Here is a 15,827-nt window from a genome sequence, read left to right on the forward strand (position 1 = left end):
ACACCATACACAATAGCAAGGGCTTCTTTTTCAATTTGAGAATAATTGCACTGAGTTTGAGTTAACAACTTTGAGGCACCAACTCTGTGCGAAAGCACAGTGCCAATTTCATAAGAAGAAGCGTCACATTGCAAAACTACCAGCTTGGCAAGGTCAAAATGCACTACACATCTGCCAGTAGGCAAGGCATTTTTGAGTTTCTGAAATACATCTTGACAATCTTTAGTCCACACAAAAGGTACATTTTTGAGAGGCAATGGAGCTGTGATCTGAGAGGTATTCAGTATGAACCGAATATATATGTTATTTTGCCTAGCACTGACTGCTGTTCTAACACATTGTGAGGAACAGGCAGGTCACAGATTGCAAGCATGTTTATCACATGACCTGAGTATTGTAGTCACATTTTTTCAGACAACACTTGAGTCCTGCATCTGATAACACTCGAAGATGAGAATGCAAATTGGCAATGTGTTGCTCTGGTGCATGAAATGAGATGACAATATCCTCAAGGTAGTTTGAACAAAATGGAACTTTTGCAGACAGCTGTCCCAAGTACTGTTGAAAAATGGTGGGTGCAGAAGCACTGCTCAAGGGCAGTCACAAATACTTCAACAGTCCTCATTGTGTATTTACAATGAACGCTTTCTGTGATTCTTCATCCAATGGTATTTGCAAGTAGGCATCATGCAAATCTATCTTAGAAAAGTAACCTCCTGCACCAAGCCTGTCCATGAGTTCCTCAGGGCGAGGTAATGGATAAGTGTCAACTACTGTCTGTGGGTTGACTGCAGACTTGAAGTCAACACAAATGTGAATGCGACCAGAAGGCTTAGGCAACAAGAGGAGAGGACTGGCCCATTGGCTAGCTTGAATGGGAGCAATTACACCATTATCTTGCAATTCTTTCAATTTACTGGCTACTTTGTCTCTTGAAGCAATTGGAACAGGGTGGGCATGGGAAAACTTAGGCTTTGCAGTATCTTTCAGTGTAACATGTGCTACAAAGTTGTTAGCTTTTCCCATTCCTTCTAAAAATAGTTCAGGAAATGCTTTAAGTAAGCTAGCTACATTGTCTTTTGGATAACAAGGGGATATGGAAAGTACATTGTCATAGATGCCAAGGCAAAACGAATCAAAGGCATCTAAACTGTCTTAGTGTGAGATTTGTAAGTGGCTGCAAAACTACACTGTTGAGTCACTGGAATTTCCTGTCCGTTGTAAGCAATGAGGTGCTTGCTAGAGTTAGAAAGGCATGGTGAGGCTAATTGCCTGTATGGTGGCATGATTTAGCAAAGTTACTGAGGCACCTGTGTCTAACTGAAAGTTCAAATGACAGGCAGCAATCTGCAATGAGACAAATAGTTTTAAAACGGCACTGCATAGCACTAGGGCAAGAAGGAGGTAGTAGTAGTAGTAGTAGTAATAGTAGTAGCTTTATTAGATTAGATTAGATTAGATTTACTTTCATTCCAATTGATACGTAGTGAGGGGGTCTTCCAGGATGTAAAACATGTCAGGAAAACAACAATACATGACAAATATTTACAACTAAGACAAATAAGCTAATGTACCATTCCACAGGTCCCAAGAGGAATAATCGTAATTTTTTAATGAACACTATAAGAAAGACTCATTTTTCAAGTACTAATGCATTGAATTTAAAATAAAAATGTTTATTTATTTATTAGGTAATAAACATGTAATACAACTACTATAATACTTATTTACAATTACCACATTACTGCACTGAAATGGTGCAGAAGTTAGATTGTACTTACACACACACACACACACACACACACGCACACACACACACACACACACACACACAGATATTTACAATGAACACATTACTGCACTGAAATTGTGCAGAAGTTATATTGTATTTATACATACATACACAAATCAGTTGGTTTTACTGAGAAATTCATCGATGGAGTAGAAGGAGTTGGCCATCAATAAATCCTTTAGGCTTCTCTTAAACTGAATTTCATTGGTTGTTAAGCTTTTTATGGCTGCTGGCAAGTTATTGAAAATGTGTGTTCCTGAATAATGCACACCTTTTTGTACAAGACTAAGTGGCTTTAAATCCTTGTGAAGATTATTCTTATTTCTAGTATTGATTCCATGAATTGAGCTGTTGGTTTGAAAAGTGATATATTTTTAATGACAAATTTCATTAAGGAATAAATATATTGGGAAGCAGTAATTAGTATCCTTAGTTCCCTAAACAGGCTTCTGTAGGATGTTCTTGAGTTCACACCACATATAGCTCTTACTGCACAGTTTTGTGCCCAGAAAACTTTAGTGTGGCTTGATGAATTGCCCCAAAAAATAATCCCATATGACATTATGGAATGAAAGTAAGCATAGTATGCCAGCTTTTTCATTTTTATATCCCCTATGTCTGACACAATTCGCATGGCAAATAGAGATTTGTTAAGATGCTTCAGCAGTTCTGTAGTGTGCTCCTCCCAGTTGAATTTATTATCAAGCTGTAATCCCAAGAATTTAACACTGTCCACTTCTTCTATCTTCTTGTCATTGTACGTTAGACATATACTCGTGGGGCACCCCTTACAAGTTCTGAACTGCATGTAGTGTGTTTTTTCAAAGTTTAATGACAAATAATTGGCTAGGAACCAGTGATTAATGTCCACAAATATTTTATTAGCTGATCTTTCTAAGACTACACTTAATTTGCTATTTATTGAAATGTTTATATCATTGGCAAACAAAACGAACTTGGCATCTGGTAATGTTACTGATGAAAGGTCATTGATCTACATCAGAAAAAGTAAGGGCCCCAAAATGGAACCTTGTGTGACCCCACATGTAATTAGTTCCCAGTTGGTCGATGCCTGATAGCTTGATACATGTCTCTCTCCTAATAACACCTTTTCTTTCCTGCCAGAGATATAAGATTTGAACCATTTTGCAGGATTTCCTGTTACGTTGTAATATTCTAATTTACTTAAAAGGATATTGTGATTTACAGAGTCAAATGCCTTTGACAGATCACAAAATATACCAGTGGCCTGCAATTTTTTGTCTAATGACAAAGTGTAGATAGCCTTCTCAGTATCAGAACCCTTTAGAAATCCAAACAGTATGTTATTTGAGATAAGATGGTTATAAAGCCGATTGTACATTACTTTTTCTAAAATTTTTGAGAATGCTGACAACAGTGAAATTGGATGGAAATTTGATGCTATTTCTTTATCTCCCTTCTTAAACAGTGGCTTAACTTCAGCATATTTCAACCATTCGGGAAATATTCCACTGATAAACGACTGGTTACACAGATAGCTTAATATGTTACTTAGCTCAGAATCACATTCTTTAATTAACTTTGTTGATATTTCATCATACCCACTAGATGTTTTTGATTTTAAAGATTTTATGCTGGACATTATTTCTGCTGGGGTAGTGAGGGTCAAATTCATATGATGGAAGTTACTTGAAATGTCTGGTCTGAGGCATTCCATGGCAGCATCTACCAAACCTGACAACCCCATCTTGTCAGTAACAGTTATAAAATGTTTGTTAAAATGTTCTGCAACACTATACACAACTGTCACCAATGTATCATTTACTCTTAATGCTATTTGTTCCTCTTCATGTCTGGTTCTACCGGTCTCCTCCTTAACTATATCCCATATTGTCTTTATTTTTTTATCTGATATGACTATCTTTTCCTTATAATATATTTGCTTTGACATCTGTATTACAGTCTTTAATATTTTGCAGTATTTCTTGTAATGTGCTATAGCATCAACATCGGAACTGTTTCAGATTGACAGATAGAGTTTTCTTTTTGTTTTACAAGATACCCCTATTCCTTGAGTAATTCATGGCTTCTTTGTAGATTTTGCTCTAACCTTGGTAAGTTTTTGGGGAAAACAGTGTTCGAATAAGGTAAGCACTTTATTAGCAAAAGTGTTATATTTTTCATTCATGCCATGAGCACTGTAAACATCAGTCCAGTGAATGTCTCTGAGGAGTGTCCTAAAATAATCAATTTTTGGCTTATTGATTACCCTCTTGAGCTCAGACTTAACAGATTTTATATCCTGTTCAGTATTAACATTTAACAGAAGGAACTGCACGTCATTGTCTGAGGGGCCACTGACTATTGGTTTTGTAATATAATTTTGTTCACTGGACTTTTCTATAAAGATATTATCAATGGCTGTTTGTGAGCAATTGGCTACCCTAGTGGGGAACTTTACAGTGGGAATTAAGTTGAATGATAGTGTTACTAACTCAGATAAATCCTTATTGGGATAGTCTTTAAGGAAATCTACATTGAAATCACCTGCAACCACTATTTCTTTCTTTTGGTTGTTAAATGGGCCAGTACAGCTTCAAGGTGGTTTACAAACAGATTAAAGTTACCTGCAGGTGCTCGATATACACTTAGTAGTATGAAGGAGTTTTTGTGAAATTCTGTTGCACATGCTTCCATATGCTGTTCTAGGCAAAATTTATGAATGTATATTTTCTTAAATTTATGACAGTTCCTGATGAATGTGGCAACTCCTCCTTTCTCCATTTCTGATCTACAAAAGTGAGATGCTAACCTAAACCCTGTAACACTTAAAAGTCCTATACCAGTGGTCACATGATGTTCAGAGAGGCAGATTATGTCAGCTGTTTTTGAAGACTCTAATTCATCTATGCAGATAGTAAATTCATTGATTTTATTTCTCAGTCCTCGAATATTTTGATGCAGTAAAGATAGCTGACATTTCACATTGACTGAGTTAGAATTGGGTAGAGTTAAAATATCTGCTGGCTGTTGAAAATTCTTAACCAATAGCTGTTTATGCTGATGTAATAAGCTAGAATTATGTTTTTTGGTTTCTTTCTCAAACTAAAGGTTTGTCTCAGTTCTAACCTCTCTTAAAATTTGCTTTCCTTCTGTCCTCCCTACCCTAAAAAAGGGTCTTTTCTGAACCCTATAACCACTGGTATTTTACCACTCATGACAGTGCCTCTCCCGTTTAACTTTCCTGCTATTTCCCCAGCCAATTTACCCTTCCCCTTCCTGTTGAGGTGAAGGCCATACCTAGTATAATCCCACCTATTGAGAGAATCAACAGGAACCACACCAACATGTGACTCTGCACCCGACACAAGCAGCCGTTCCAGCTCCAAATTAACTCTCTTGAGATCTCTTTTTACAAGGACATAGGATATGTCAAAGTATTTACAAGTTTAGATCAATTTAAATAAGCTAATTGATATACACATATATTTACAGACTTCTAATTAGAGACAATTATTAGATTTACTCCTGGTATACAATACTTTTTACACAAATAACTTATTAAATAATGTAATGCCACACTGTTCACTCATATCTCACTATCAGTCACTGCACACACTATACACCCATTGTTTCATAACACTTCACTCACTGCACTTGCAAACACACACACACACACACACACACACACACACACACACACACTGGTAATCTCTGGGCCATTTTCTCTACTGCAATTCCCATTTGCTATCCTGAAAAACTGAGTCAGTAACTCTCCATAATGAATGAGATGTTGAGCTGAGAAAGAGGAAGAGGTGTTGGTATTGTGCTATGCATAGCTTGGGGGTAAGTATTTCTAGAAAGGAAAAAAGAAGGAAAAAAATAAAGTGAAGGTGTTACATGGAATGTTGGATGTTTTATAATCATTATTAATATTAATTATTTGTATAACTTTTTTTATCAAACCCCTGCTCCTATATAAGTAATCCTTCAATGTATAAAATGTATTGCATAACAGATACTTTTTAGCTGCCTTTTTAAATAAGTGTATTTTTGCAATTTCTTTAATCTCTTTTGCTAATTTATTGTACAGTTATATTCCTTGGTAGAAAATGCTGTTTTGAGTCTTATGTTTATTTTTTCTTGGTAAATGTAAGTTGAGTCTATCTCTTGTTGCATGGTCATGGGCAGAGCTGTTTATGCAGTAATTACCAATTTTATTTTTGATGTGTACAACTGACTGGTAAATGTTTTCACATGGGGCAGCTAAAATCCCCAGTGTTCTGAACAGATCTTTACAATGAGCTCGACTAGTAGTTTCTGATATTATTCTTATGGCTCTTTTCTGGAGTTTGAAAATTGTGTTTATATTTTGTGCATTTTTCCCCAAAACAGAATGCCATAGCTAAGAATTGAGTGTACATATGAATAATATGTAACTAAAAGACACTGCATGTTACACACTGATGATAGGATTCTAACAGCATAACATGCTGATGACATTCTGTTTGCAAGTACCTTTGTGTGTTCACACCACTTCAACTGAGAATCAATATTCATTCCTAGAAAGTTTGCATTTGTTACACAGTCTTTAGATGCCATCTACATTTAATTTAACATTGTCATATTTCCTCTTCAAACTGAAATTCAAGGCATTAGTTTTCTTTATGTTCAGTGCCACTTTATTGCTTATTGACCAATCATAAACTTCCTTGAGAGTTTCATTTGCTTTCTTGGCAAGGAGTTCTTTTGTTTTCTCAGTGTCTATAATATTGCTGTCATCAGCAAAGAGAACTTTTTCACCATGAGTAACACTACTGGGAAAGCCATTGATGTATATGAGGAACAGTATTGGTCCTAATATGCTGCCTTGCAGAACCCCTATATTAATATCTTTCGATTGTGATAAGTGTTTTACTAAATGTTTAGATCTATTTGAAGTATGTGTTATCTCTACTCTTTATACTGTATCTGTTAGGTATGATCAAAACCCGTCATTATCTACCCCTCTTATTCCTAATGCTTCTAATTTACTTAATAGAATCTTGTGGTCGACTGTATCTAACACCTTAGAAACGTCCAAAAATATGCCTGTGACACACTCATCTTTATCAAGAGCATCAAGTACAACTTTTGTGAATTGTACTATGGCTGACTCCGTATTTTTTCCACTTCAGAAACTTAAAAGGTTGTATTTATTCAGGTAATTCATTAATCTGTCTTTCATAATTGTTTCTATTATTTTTGAGAATGCTGACATCAGGGAAATGTGCCAGTAATTGTTAAGGGGCCTTGTATAATCCCTATGAACTGTTTCAGTACACACATTGGTACTTCGTCTATGCCTACTGACTTTTCATTTTTTAGTTTTTGAACAGTTTCATTGAGTTCACACTCTGTGGTTGGAAGTAATGTCATTGTATTTAGTACAACATTATTTATAGGTGTTAGTTATTTATTTTAGGAAATTTTTACTGTAACTTCTCTGCAATACTTGAAAAATGCTCATTTACATAGTTTGCTAAGTGTTGTGAATCATTTATTACCTTATCCCCCTCCCTTAGTAGTATATTATTCTGCGATTCTTTGACTCTCCCTGTTTCCTTTTTTATAACACCCCAGACTGCTTTCCTTTTATTCTCTGCATTATATATTATTTTGTCATTAAATGACTTTTTTCAGAACCTGTTGTAGGTTTGGAGAACACAATGTTCACTGCATGTGCATGAGCCTGTTTTTTCTCAGAGTGGGAAAAATTGGCATCATTGCAAACAAACTGCTTCGACATGGCCTTTTTTCCTGCATGTTGCATTACATGATGGGCAATCTTGTCTTTGATGGCGGGAAAACATCTAGGGCAAGACTTCACTAAGTTCACTGGTCTGTTTACCTGTCTACATGGCTCTCCAAACTTATGCAAAGTTTGGAAGGTAGGAGGCGAGATACTGGTAGAAGTGAAGCTGTGAGGATGGGGCGTGAGTCGTGCTTGGGTAGCTGAGTTGGCAGAGCACTTGCCCGCGAAAGGCAAAGGTCCGGATTTCGAGTCTCTGTCTGGCACACAGTTTTAATCTGCCAGCAAGTTTCATATCAGGGCACACTCTGCTGCAGAGTGAAAATCTCATTCTAGAAACTTGATTAGTTCTGTGGCGCCCCTCCTGGAAAACATGCAAGAACACAATAAGAAATTAATTGAGCACTTGAATAGGATCACTCCTGCAATCTGAAACATAAGAGAACCAAGCAAAATCTTCACTGAATTGTACTCGTTGCCAGTTTTTTGTTGTTGTCTCATAGTCCCTGTTGGTTTGTACCATGGGAGGCAAGGAGAGGATGTTGCCTTGTGGCTGGAATCCTCTTTCTATAACACAACTGCATACATTAATAACAGGGTTCTTTTTGCACATAAACAAAGAGCTACTTAAGATAGTCCAGGTGTTGCGGTACAAGCTCTTCCTAATTAGTCCATGATAGCCTCACTGTTGGTGATGTACAAGTCCACCACGTTTATTACTCTGGTCACCATGTGCTGCATGAAGCTGAGCTAAGTGCTACTGTGACTCCCACTATGCTGCGACTGATAACTCAACTTGTCTCATTGGATAACTGACTGGAACGGACTGGCCTCTCTGATCCATGACAACAATCCAGACACTGGCGGCCAAGAGTGCGTTGGCAGTGCATGTCTTGTGAGTCTGTCTTTGGCCTCTGTCTATCTTCTTGCAACCTGTTTTCCGCATGGTGTGCTGGCACTGGCTTATGCCAGGACAAGTAATAGTAGTAGTAGTAGTTTTATTCATTTGTATATCACTTCTGCAATGATATTGGACACACCTTGGCGTTTCAATTTAAGAACAATAAAAATAATGTAATTTATATATATAGACATTTACATATTTAGAGGTCTTGTTTCACAAATGTAGGAATGTTAATAATATGTGGCCTCATAGCAGCAACTATCCTGACATTTGCCTGAAGTCATTTCGGGAAACCACAGGAAAACTAAATCAGGATGGCTAGGTGAAGACTGAAAGCTCCACCCTTCTAGTGTGTTTAAAATAGTGCTACCTCATTTGATTTGTCCCTAGTGTAATTATACTGTTTTTCAAATATGTGTAATTTAATAATTCATTCATTTCTCACTCTCAGTCACTACACACACTATACTATGCACACTGTACACACATTGTTTCATAATGTAACATTATACACATTATAAGCTGATATCAGAGCCATAGCAACAATGTCTGGTTTCTGTTTTGTGTATTGGTATCTTCCCTATTGCTATCCTGAAAAAGTGAGTCAGTGTCCCTTTACAATGAGTGAGATGTTGAGTTCAGAAAGAGGATAAGGTGCTAGTATTATACACTGCATAGCTTAGGGGTAAGTTTTTCAAGAAAAGGAAAAAAGAAGGAAAAATCAGAGTGAGAACGTGTAATATGAAATGATATATGTTTTATTATTGTTATTATTACTTATATGTATTACATTTCTTAACAAACCTCTCCTTTGTGTTACTTCAATAATACTTTAGTGTTTACAATATGTTGCTTAACAGTTACCTTTTAATTACCTTTTTAAATAAGCTTGTTTTAGTAATCTCTTAGTCTTACTGGACAGTTTACTGTGCAGTTTTATTTCTTGGTAGAAAACCTTGTTTTCAGTTTTATGTTTATTCTTTCCTTGTGGATGCAAGTTAAGTCTAGCTTTTGGCCAGAGCTGTTTATGGTGTAACTATGAATGTTATTTTTGATGCTTACAACTGATTTGTAAATGTACTCACTCACTTGATGTACTTAAAATCCCTATACAGTGAGCTTGACTACTACTTTTTATTATTATTTTTATGACTTTTTCAGTAGTTTGAAAGCTGTGTTCATATTCTATGCATTTGTTCCCCCCAAAAGAATCCCATACTTAAAAACAGAGTGTACTTATGAACAGTATGTAACTAAAAGGCACTGACTGTTATGTGGATCAAGAATAGTTCCAGAGCCAAAAGATGAAGCATCATTAGCTTCCAGAGTATCAGCTGCAGCTGTAGCAGAACCATGAGAGCAGCTAACAGACAAGAATTCTTCACCATCTGAAAGAGAAGTGCCACCTGCAGGAAGCAGGAGTCGGATGCCCAAAAAATTCGCAGAACACAGTGAGAATTTTCATCCAGAGGAAAGGAAAATTGTGTCATAACTACATCTTCATGTAAGCCTAATGTTAATACTTTAAGAGAACAAACCTCAAATCACTAGTCAGTGCTAATAAATTCCCTGTTTTCCATCAGAACATTCCAGGCTTATTAAATAAACCACATGAGCTATCCATTAGTATTTTAGACAAGGACTTTATTAATATTGCTGATGTAATCTGTTTTTAGTTCTGACATGCTGCAACTGAACAACTATAACCTAGCAGCTCTTTACTGTAGACATTCTTAAGATAAAGGTGGAGTGGTGATTTATGAGAACAAAATAACTGATACATCTGTAGTCTCAAGTGAATACTGTACTGATCAATGCTGTGAGGTCTGTGGAGTTGTAATCTGTACTGACTTTTGTAAAATTACTGTCCTCTCATTTTACAGGGCTCCTGCAGGCAAAATTTGTGTTTTCCTAAAACAGTTAGAACCTCTGTTAACTCTTTTTTTTCAAAAACAGAAGATATTATAGTTGTAGGTGATTTTAATGTTGATTTTTTTACTGAGAAGATGGGAAGAAATGACTTATCATATTTAATGAACTCTTTTTAATTCAGCGGCACTGGTGGATTCTCCCACTAGAGTCACAGCTAGCTCCATGAGTTGAATTGACAGACATCTTCTTAGACAGAAGAAGAAATATAACACAACTTTAAACCATATAGTAAATGGGCTCTCAGACCATGATAGTCAGCTACTTTCGATTGAAGCTGTTAGCCCACTTAGTAAGAACAATTACTGCAGTAAAATTTGAAGAGTAATTAACACACAATTTATCAAAACCTTCTGTGATTCCCTACATCAAGTTGACTGGAACCAGTTTGAGCTCTTTGACAATGTTATTGACAAGTACAATGCTTTTCTAAATGAATTTATCTGCCTATTTGAAGCAGTGTTTCCTAAAAGAACCGCCAAATTCGAACATGAAATCTATTCTAATAAAAACTGGTTACCTTTTTGCATCAAAACCTCCTGCAGAATGAAAATGAATATGTATGCTTCACTCAAATCCAGTTATAGTCTTGAAAAGGAAAAACATTACAAAATACATTACTGTATCCTTAAACAAGTTCTAAGAAGGGTGAAGAGTATTTCTATAAAATCAGAAATTGATGTCTCTAATAACAAGATTAAAACTATGTGGGTCATATTAAAAAGGGAAACAGGTAAAATACCTGCTGCAGAAAACACCATAGAAACTAAAAAAATGATACCATTCATGAAATTTTTGAAATAATTACTGACATTTTTAGCAACCAGTTTTTTCTATCAGCATCCCAAACTGGAAAAACATGTTCTGTTAATGAAGCCATGTTATCCCTTCAACAAGCTATTAACAAAAAAACCAAGCAGATTAAACTGTCTCCTGTCACAGTAAATGAAATTGAGAATGTAATTAGAGAGATGAAAAGCAAGAATTCTGTTGGCATTGATGGTATCTCTTTAAGATTACTAACGGAATGCTATAAGCCAATAGGTAAAATGGTGTACCAGGTATTCAGTGAATCCATTCAGCATGGAACTGTTCCTGAGAGACTAATGTGTGCTATTGTCAAACCTCTCTTTAAAAAAGGTGATAAAACTGAAATTACCAACTATCGGCCTATCTCCCATTTAACAAGGTTATCTAAAATTCTTGAGAAATTGGTTCACAAAATACTTACTGATCATTTCATTCATTATAAGGTATTAAAAAGTAGATATTTTGGATTTAAACAGGGTGTATCAACAGAACAAGCTATTTTATCCTTCACCTGTCATGTTTTAAAATCTTTTAATAATAAATTATCTCTGTTGGTATCTTCTGTGACCTTTATAAGGCCTTTGATAGTGTTCACCATGAAATCCTCATAACAAAAGGTTGAATATTATGGTATAAGTGGATGAACTGGCTCTTGGATTAAATCCAACATAATTGGAAGAAAGCAGAAGGTCATGTTCAGCGACTGTGATGGGCACTCTGCGTCATCTATCTGGGGCTCTATTGGCTGTGGTGCTCCGCAGGGCTCTGTATTTGGCCCCCTTCTCTTCCTCATCTTTATCAATGACCTTCCCTTGTGTGCTAGCTTTAAAGCTCATTTTACTCATTTTGCTGATGACATCTCGATCCTCATCAACAAAACTCCCAACAATTGGCCAATATTGTCTATAATGAAGTATTTAATTGGTTTGGAAATAATGGCTTATCACTAAATGTTAACATTTCACAGTTTGTTCATTTCCAAGTAAGTAAAACAATGAAGGATCAATTAAGTATTAAATGTAATGGTAGTGAGTTACTACAAGTGGAGCCATCCAAGTTCCTGGTTATACACATTGACAGCAATCTAAAATGATCTGAACATATTTTACAACTTCTAAAAAAAAAAAAAAAAAAATTCAGCTCAGCAACATTTGCTATTCGCATTACATCCACTGTCTGTGTCCGAGATACCACAAAAACAGCTTATTTTTGTTACTTCCAAGCACTGTTGTTGTATGGCATAGTTTTCTGGGGTAATCAGCCACATTCCAAAAAGTTATTCATTGCACAAAAGAGAGTTATTAGGATAATGAGTGGAGTCCAACCTAGACATTCTTGTAGAAACCTTTTTAGAAAATTAGGGATACTGCCAACTGCATGTCAATATATCTACTCCCTGTTATGTTTCATCAGTAAAAATGAGCAACTATACAAAACCAATGGTTCATACCATACCCACAATACCAGGAGGAAGATGGACTTCCATTATGAAATAAAAACCTGTACAAAAAGGAGTTCATTACATGAGCTGCAAGGTGTTCAATGCTCCGCCACTATCACTAAAATCATTTTTCCATGAGCTTCCCAGATTTAAACAACAGCACAAACCTTATCTAATAAATATTACCTTTTATTTGGTTGAAGAATATTTCAACTGTGTTAACTGTAACTGATTTTTTCTTTTAATTAAATCTGATGTACTTGTATGCATTATGATAATTTGAATCATTGTTAACATTACTATGTCTTTTATGTAGCTATTAAACTCTACCTTTATTTTTACTTTTTTTTAAAAGTGTGATTTCGTCTATACCTATTAATATGTACTTTGTCTTGTACCTATACCCCCTCTTGCAAGATGCACTTTTTTAGTACATATCGCTAAGTATGCTGAACTGATTATTAGGCAAGAAGGAAAAGTGCTTAATCTCTGTTTCTTATGTTTGTTGATTAATATCTTACTTGTATAATATTGTGGCTCACTGTAACAAAACAGTGCACATGCCCACTGTGTACAACTAGGTTTAATAATACACTTAGGACACTGTTTTTGTCATTTTCTTCATCAACTTGTTTATTCTCTTCACATCACTTATATTTCTATAAGATCCCACTAACTAAATATCCCGGAATGAGATTTTCACTCTGCAGCGGAGTGTGCGCTGATATGAAACTTCCTGGCAGATTAAAACTGTGTGCCCGACCGAGACTCGAACTCGGGACCTTTGCCTTTCGCGGGCAACTGCTCTACCAACTGAGCTACCGAAGCACGACTCACGCCCGGTACTCACAGCTTTACTTCTGCCAGTACCTCGTCTCCTACCTTCCAAACTTTACAGAAGCTCTCCTGCGAAGAAGTTTCAACTAAATATCCATTGTAAACACAGTCATGAACAAAAATAATTTCCAGCCAACCACAAATGAATTCACAGTCCAATAACTCATACAACCTCCAACTCACTCCTCCATAACTGACAGACTCCCAAAAACTTGTTATACACACATCAACAACAACAATACATCAAATTGCAATTCAATAATCATAAAATACACTGACCTTTTACAACCAAAGAGGCTCACACAAGTTACCACTTCTAGGCAAACATTTTTAACAACTTTAAATCATAATTAAAATTTCAAATTAAATTATGAATAATTCTTGTGCTGTTTTTATATAACACTTATATTTGTAAGAAAAATATAAGAATAATTTTGGTTATTAGATTTACAATTTTGATCCCATTAGATTGTGCCATAAATTTAATATAAGAGAGAGAGAGAGAGAGAGAGAGAGAGAGCATGAGAGAGAGATAGGAGCATTGACCAGTTCCATTACAGTGTTCACACCACTTCAGCTGAGCATCAATATTCATACTAGACATTTTGTGTATGTTATGCAGTCTATAAAGGTGCCATCTACATTGAATTTAATGATGTCATTTTCTCTCTTGAAATTGAAATTAATAGCATTTGTTTTCTTTATGTTCATTCTTGCTTTGCTGCATATTGACCAACTGTAAACTTCCTTGAGAGTTCAATTTCATTTCTCTGCAAGGAGTTCTCTTGTTTTCTCAATGATTACAATATTGCAGTCATCAGCGAAGAGAATTTTTTTCCTGTAGGATTTCCTCTTGTTATGTTATGAAATGAAAATCGACCCCTCCACTATTTTTTCTACCTCTCCAAAAATGGTATTCCCAACTTACATAATCTTGTTGTCTATCCCTATGCCCTTCCTGGTCCCAGTCCATTGCCCCATAAGTCTGCCACTCCCTATGGATTACATGCTTGCAGAATCTGTTTCATGCATCTGGTCTCCACCACTTCTTCCTGCCTTATTACTCACATTTCATACCTCATTAAACTCATGACCTCCTATGAAAGCAGCCACAACATGTATCTGCTTCACTGCAGCTACTGCACAACATTCTACGTGAGTATGATTATGGAACAAACTATTCACCCAGATGAATGGTGGTCAAAATACCATAACAAAGATACATTTGACCATCTACTTTCAAACCACATTGTAAAATATAATAATTGTTACTTTAATTGTTGCTTGGCAAATGCTGACATTTAGACCCTCCCTTTCAGCACCAAGATTCTTATATGGTGCCAATGAGAACCCACAACTTCCCTCTTTTCCCCTATCCTTAATTCCTACTCCTCCTCCACCTGCCTTACAGTTCCAGCCACCTCTCTTGTTCCACACACATTCAATCATCTTGCCCCTGCCTGAACCTCACTATCACCCTGCTACTTTTCTACCTAACCCTAATCCACCAAATGTAATCTTTCTTTATTCCTTTTTTGCACTTTAGACAGTCCACTACTCCATTTACTTTCACTCTCTCTCTCTCTCTCTCTCTCTCTCTCTCTCTCTCTCTCTCTCTCTCTCTCTCTTTCTCACACACACACACACACACACACACACACACACACACACACACACACACACACACACACACACACACACACACAAAGAGAGAGAGAGAGAGAGAGAGAGCTGTGAAGAGGACTTCGTTCAAACATTGGGCAATTTATTTTCTTTCCAAAAGCTCAACATCTCTTTAATTTGGTGAGTAAGGCTCCATCAGCAATGCATAGCATAAACCACCTTGGATTTTCCATTGTTGTAATACATCCAAACAACAGCAAAAAACTTGTACCAAATATCCAGTGGCTGTAGTCATGAGGAAACATCAAGACTGTCCCATGGAAGTTTGATAGAACTACTTTTATTCTCTCTACACAGGGGGTTAATTTTAACTAGAGACATTAAAATATCTTGAAAAATACACATTGGATAAAAAAAGGTTATAATTCCAATTTGTTTGTCTCAGAGGGGGACATCCAACAATACCCCACTCAACCCACCACTCCACTCTGTGTGTGGGTGTGGGCAGCAACATTGAAATCAACAATGGAAATCCCCATTTGTTATTGCAGATTATGATTCTATGGAAAAATCTACATATGTTTTTTCTTCATTTCACCATAGATGGAACTGTAATCAGAGGAATATAATTTATGACACGTTATGAAAAGGCCCTTGAATATCCAGTGGCACATAGGAACCCACCTCCATCCTGTGAGGGTAGAACAGGCCAGCATTT

The 15,827-nt window shown here is 36.2% G+C and overlaps 1 non-coding gene across 1 annotated transcript; it reads right to left on the reverse strand.

Moving 5' to 3' along the window:
- Positions 1 to 13,403: 13,403 nt before the first annotated feature.
- On the reverse strand, positions 13,404 to 13,478 carry Trnas-cga (transfer RNA serine (anticodon CGA)). The gene has a single exon. It is a non-coding gene; the product is annotated as a tRNA-Ser (tRNA).
- Between the last annotated feature and the right edge of the window lie 2,349 nt (positions 13,479 to 15,827).

This window comes from Schistocerca cancellata, chromosome 4 (assembly GCF_023864275.1).
Source record: "Schistocerca cancellata isolate TAMUIC-IGC-003103 chromosome 4, iqSchCanc2.1, whole genome shotgun sequence".
NCBI lineage: Eukaryota > Metazoa > Arthropoda > Insecta > Orthoptera > Acrididae > Schistocerca > Schistocerca cancellata.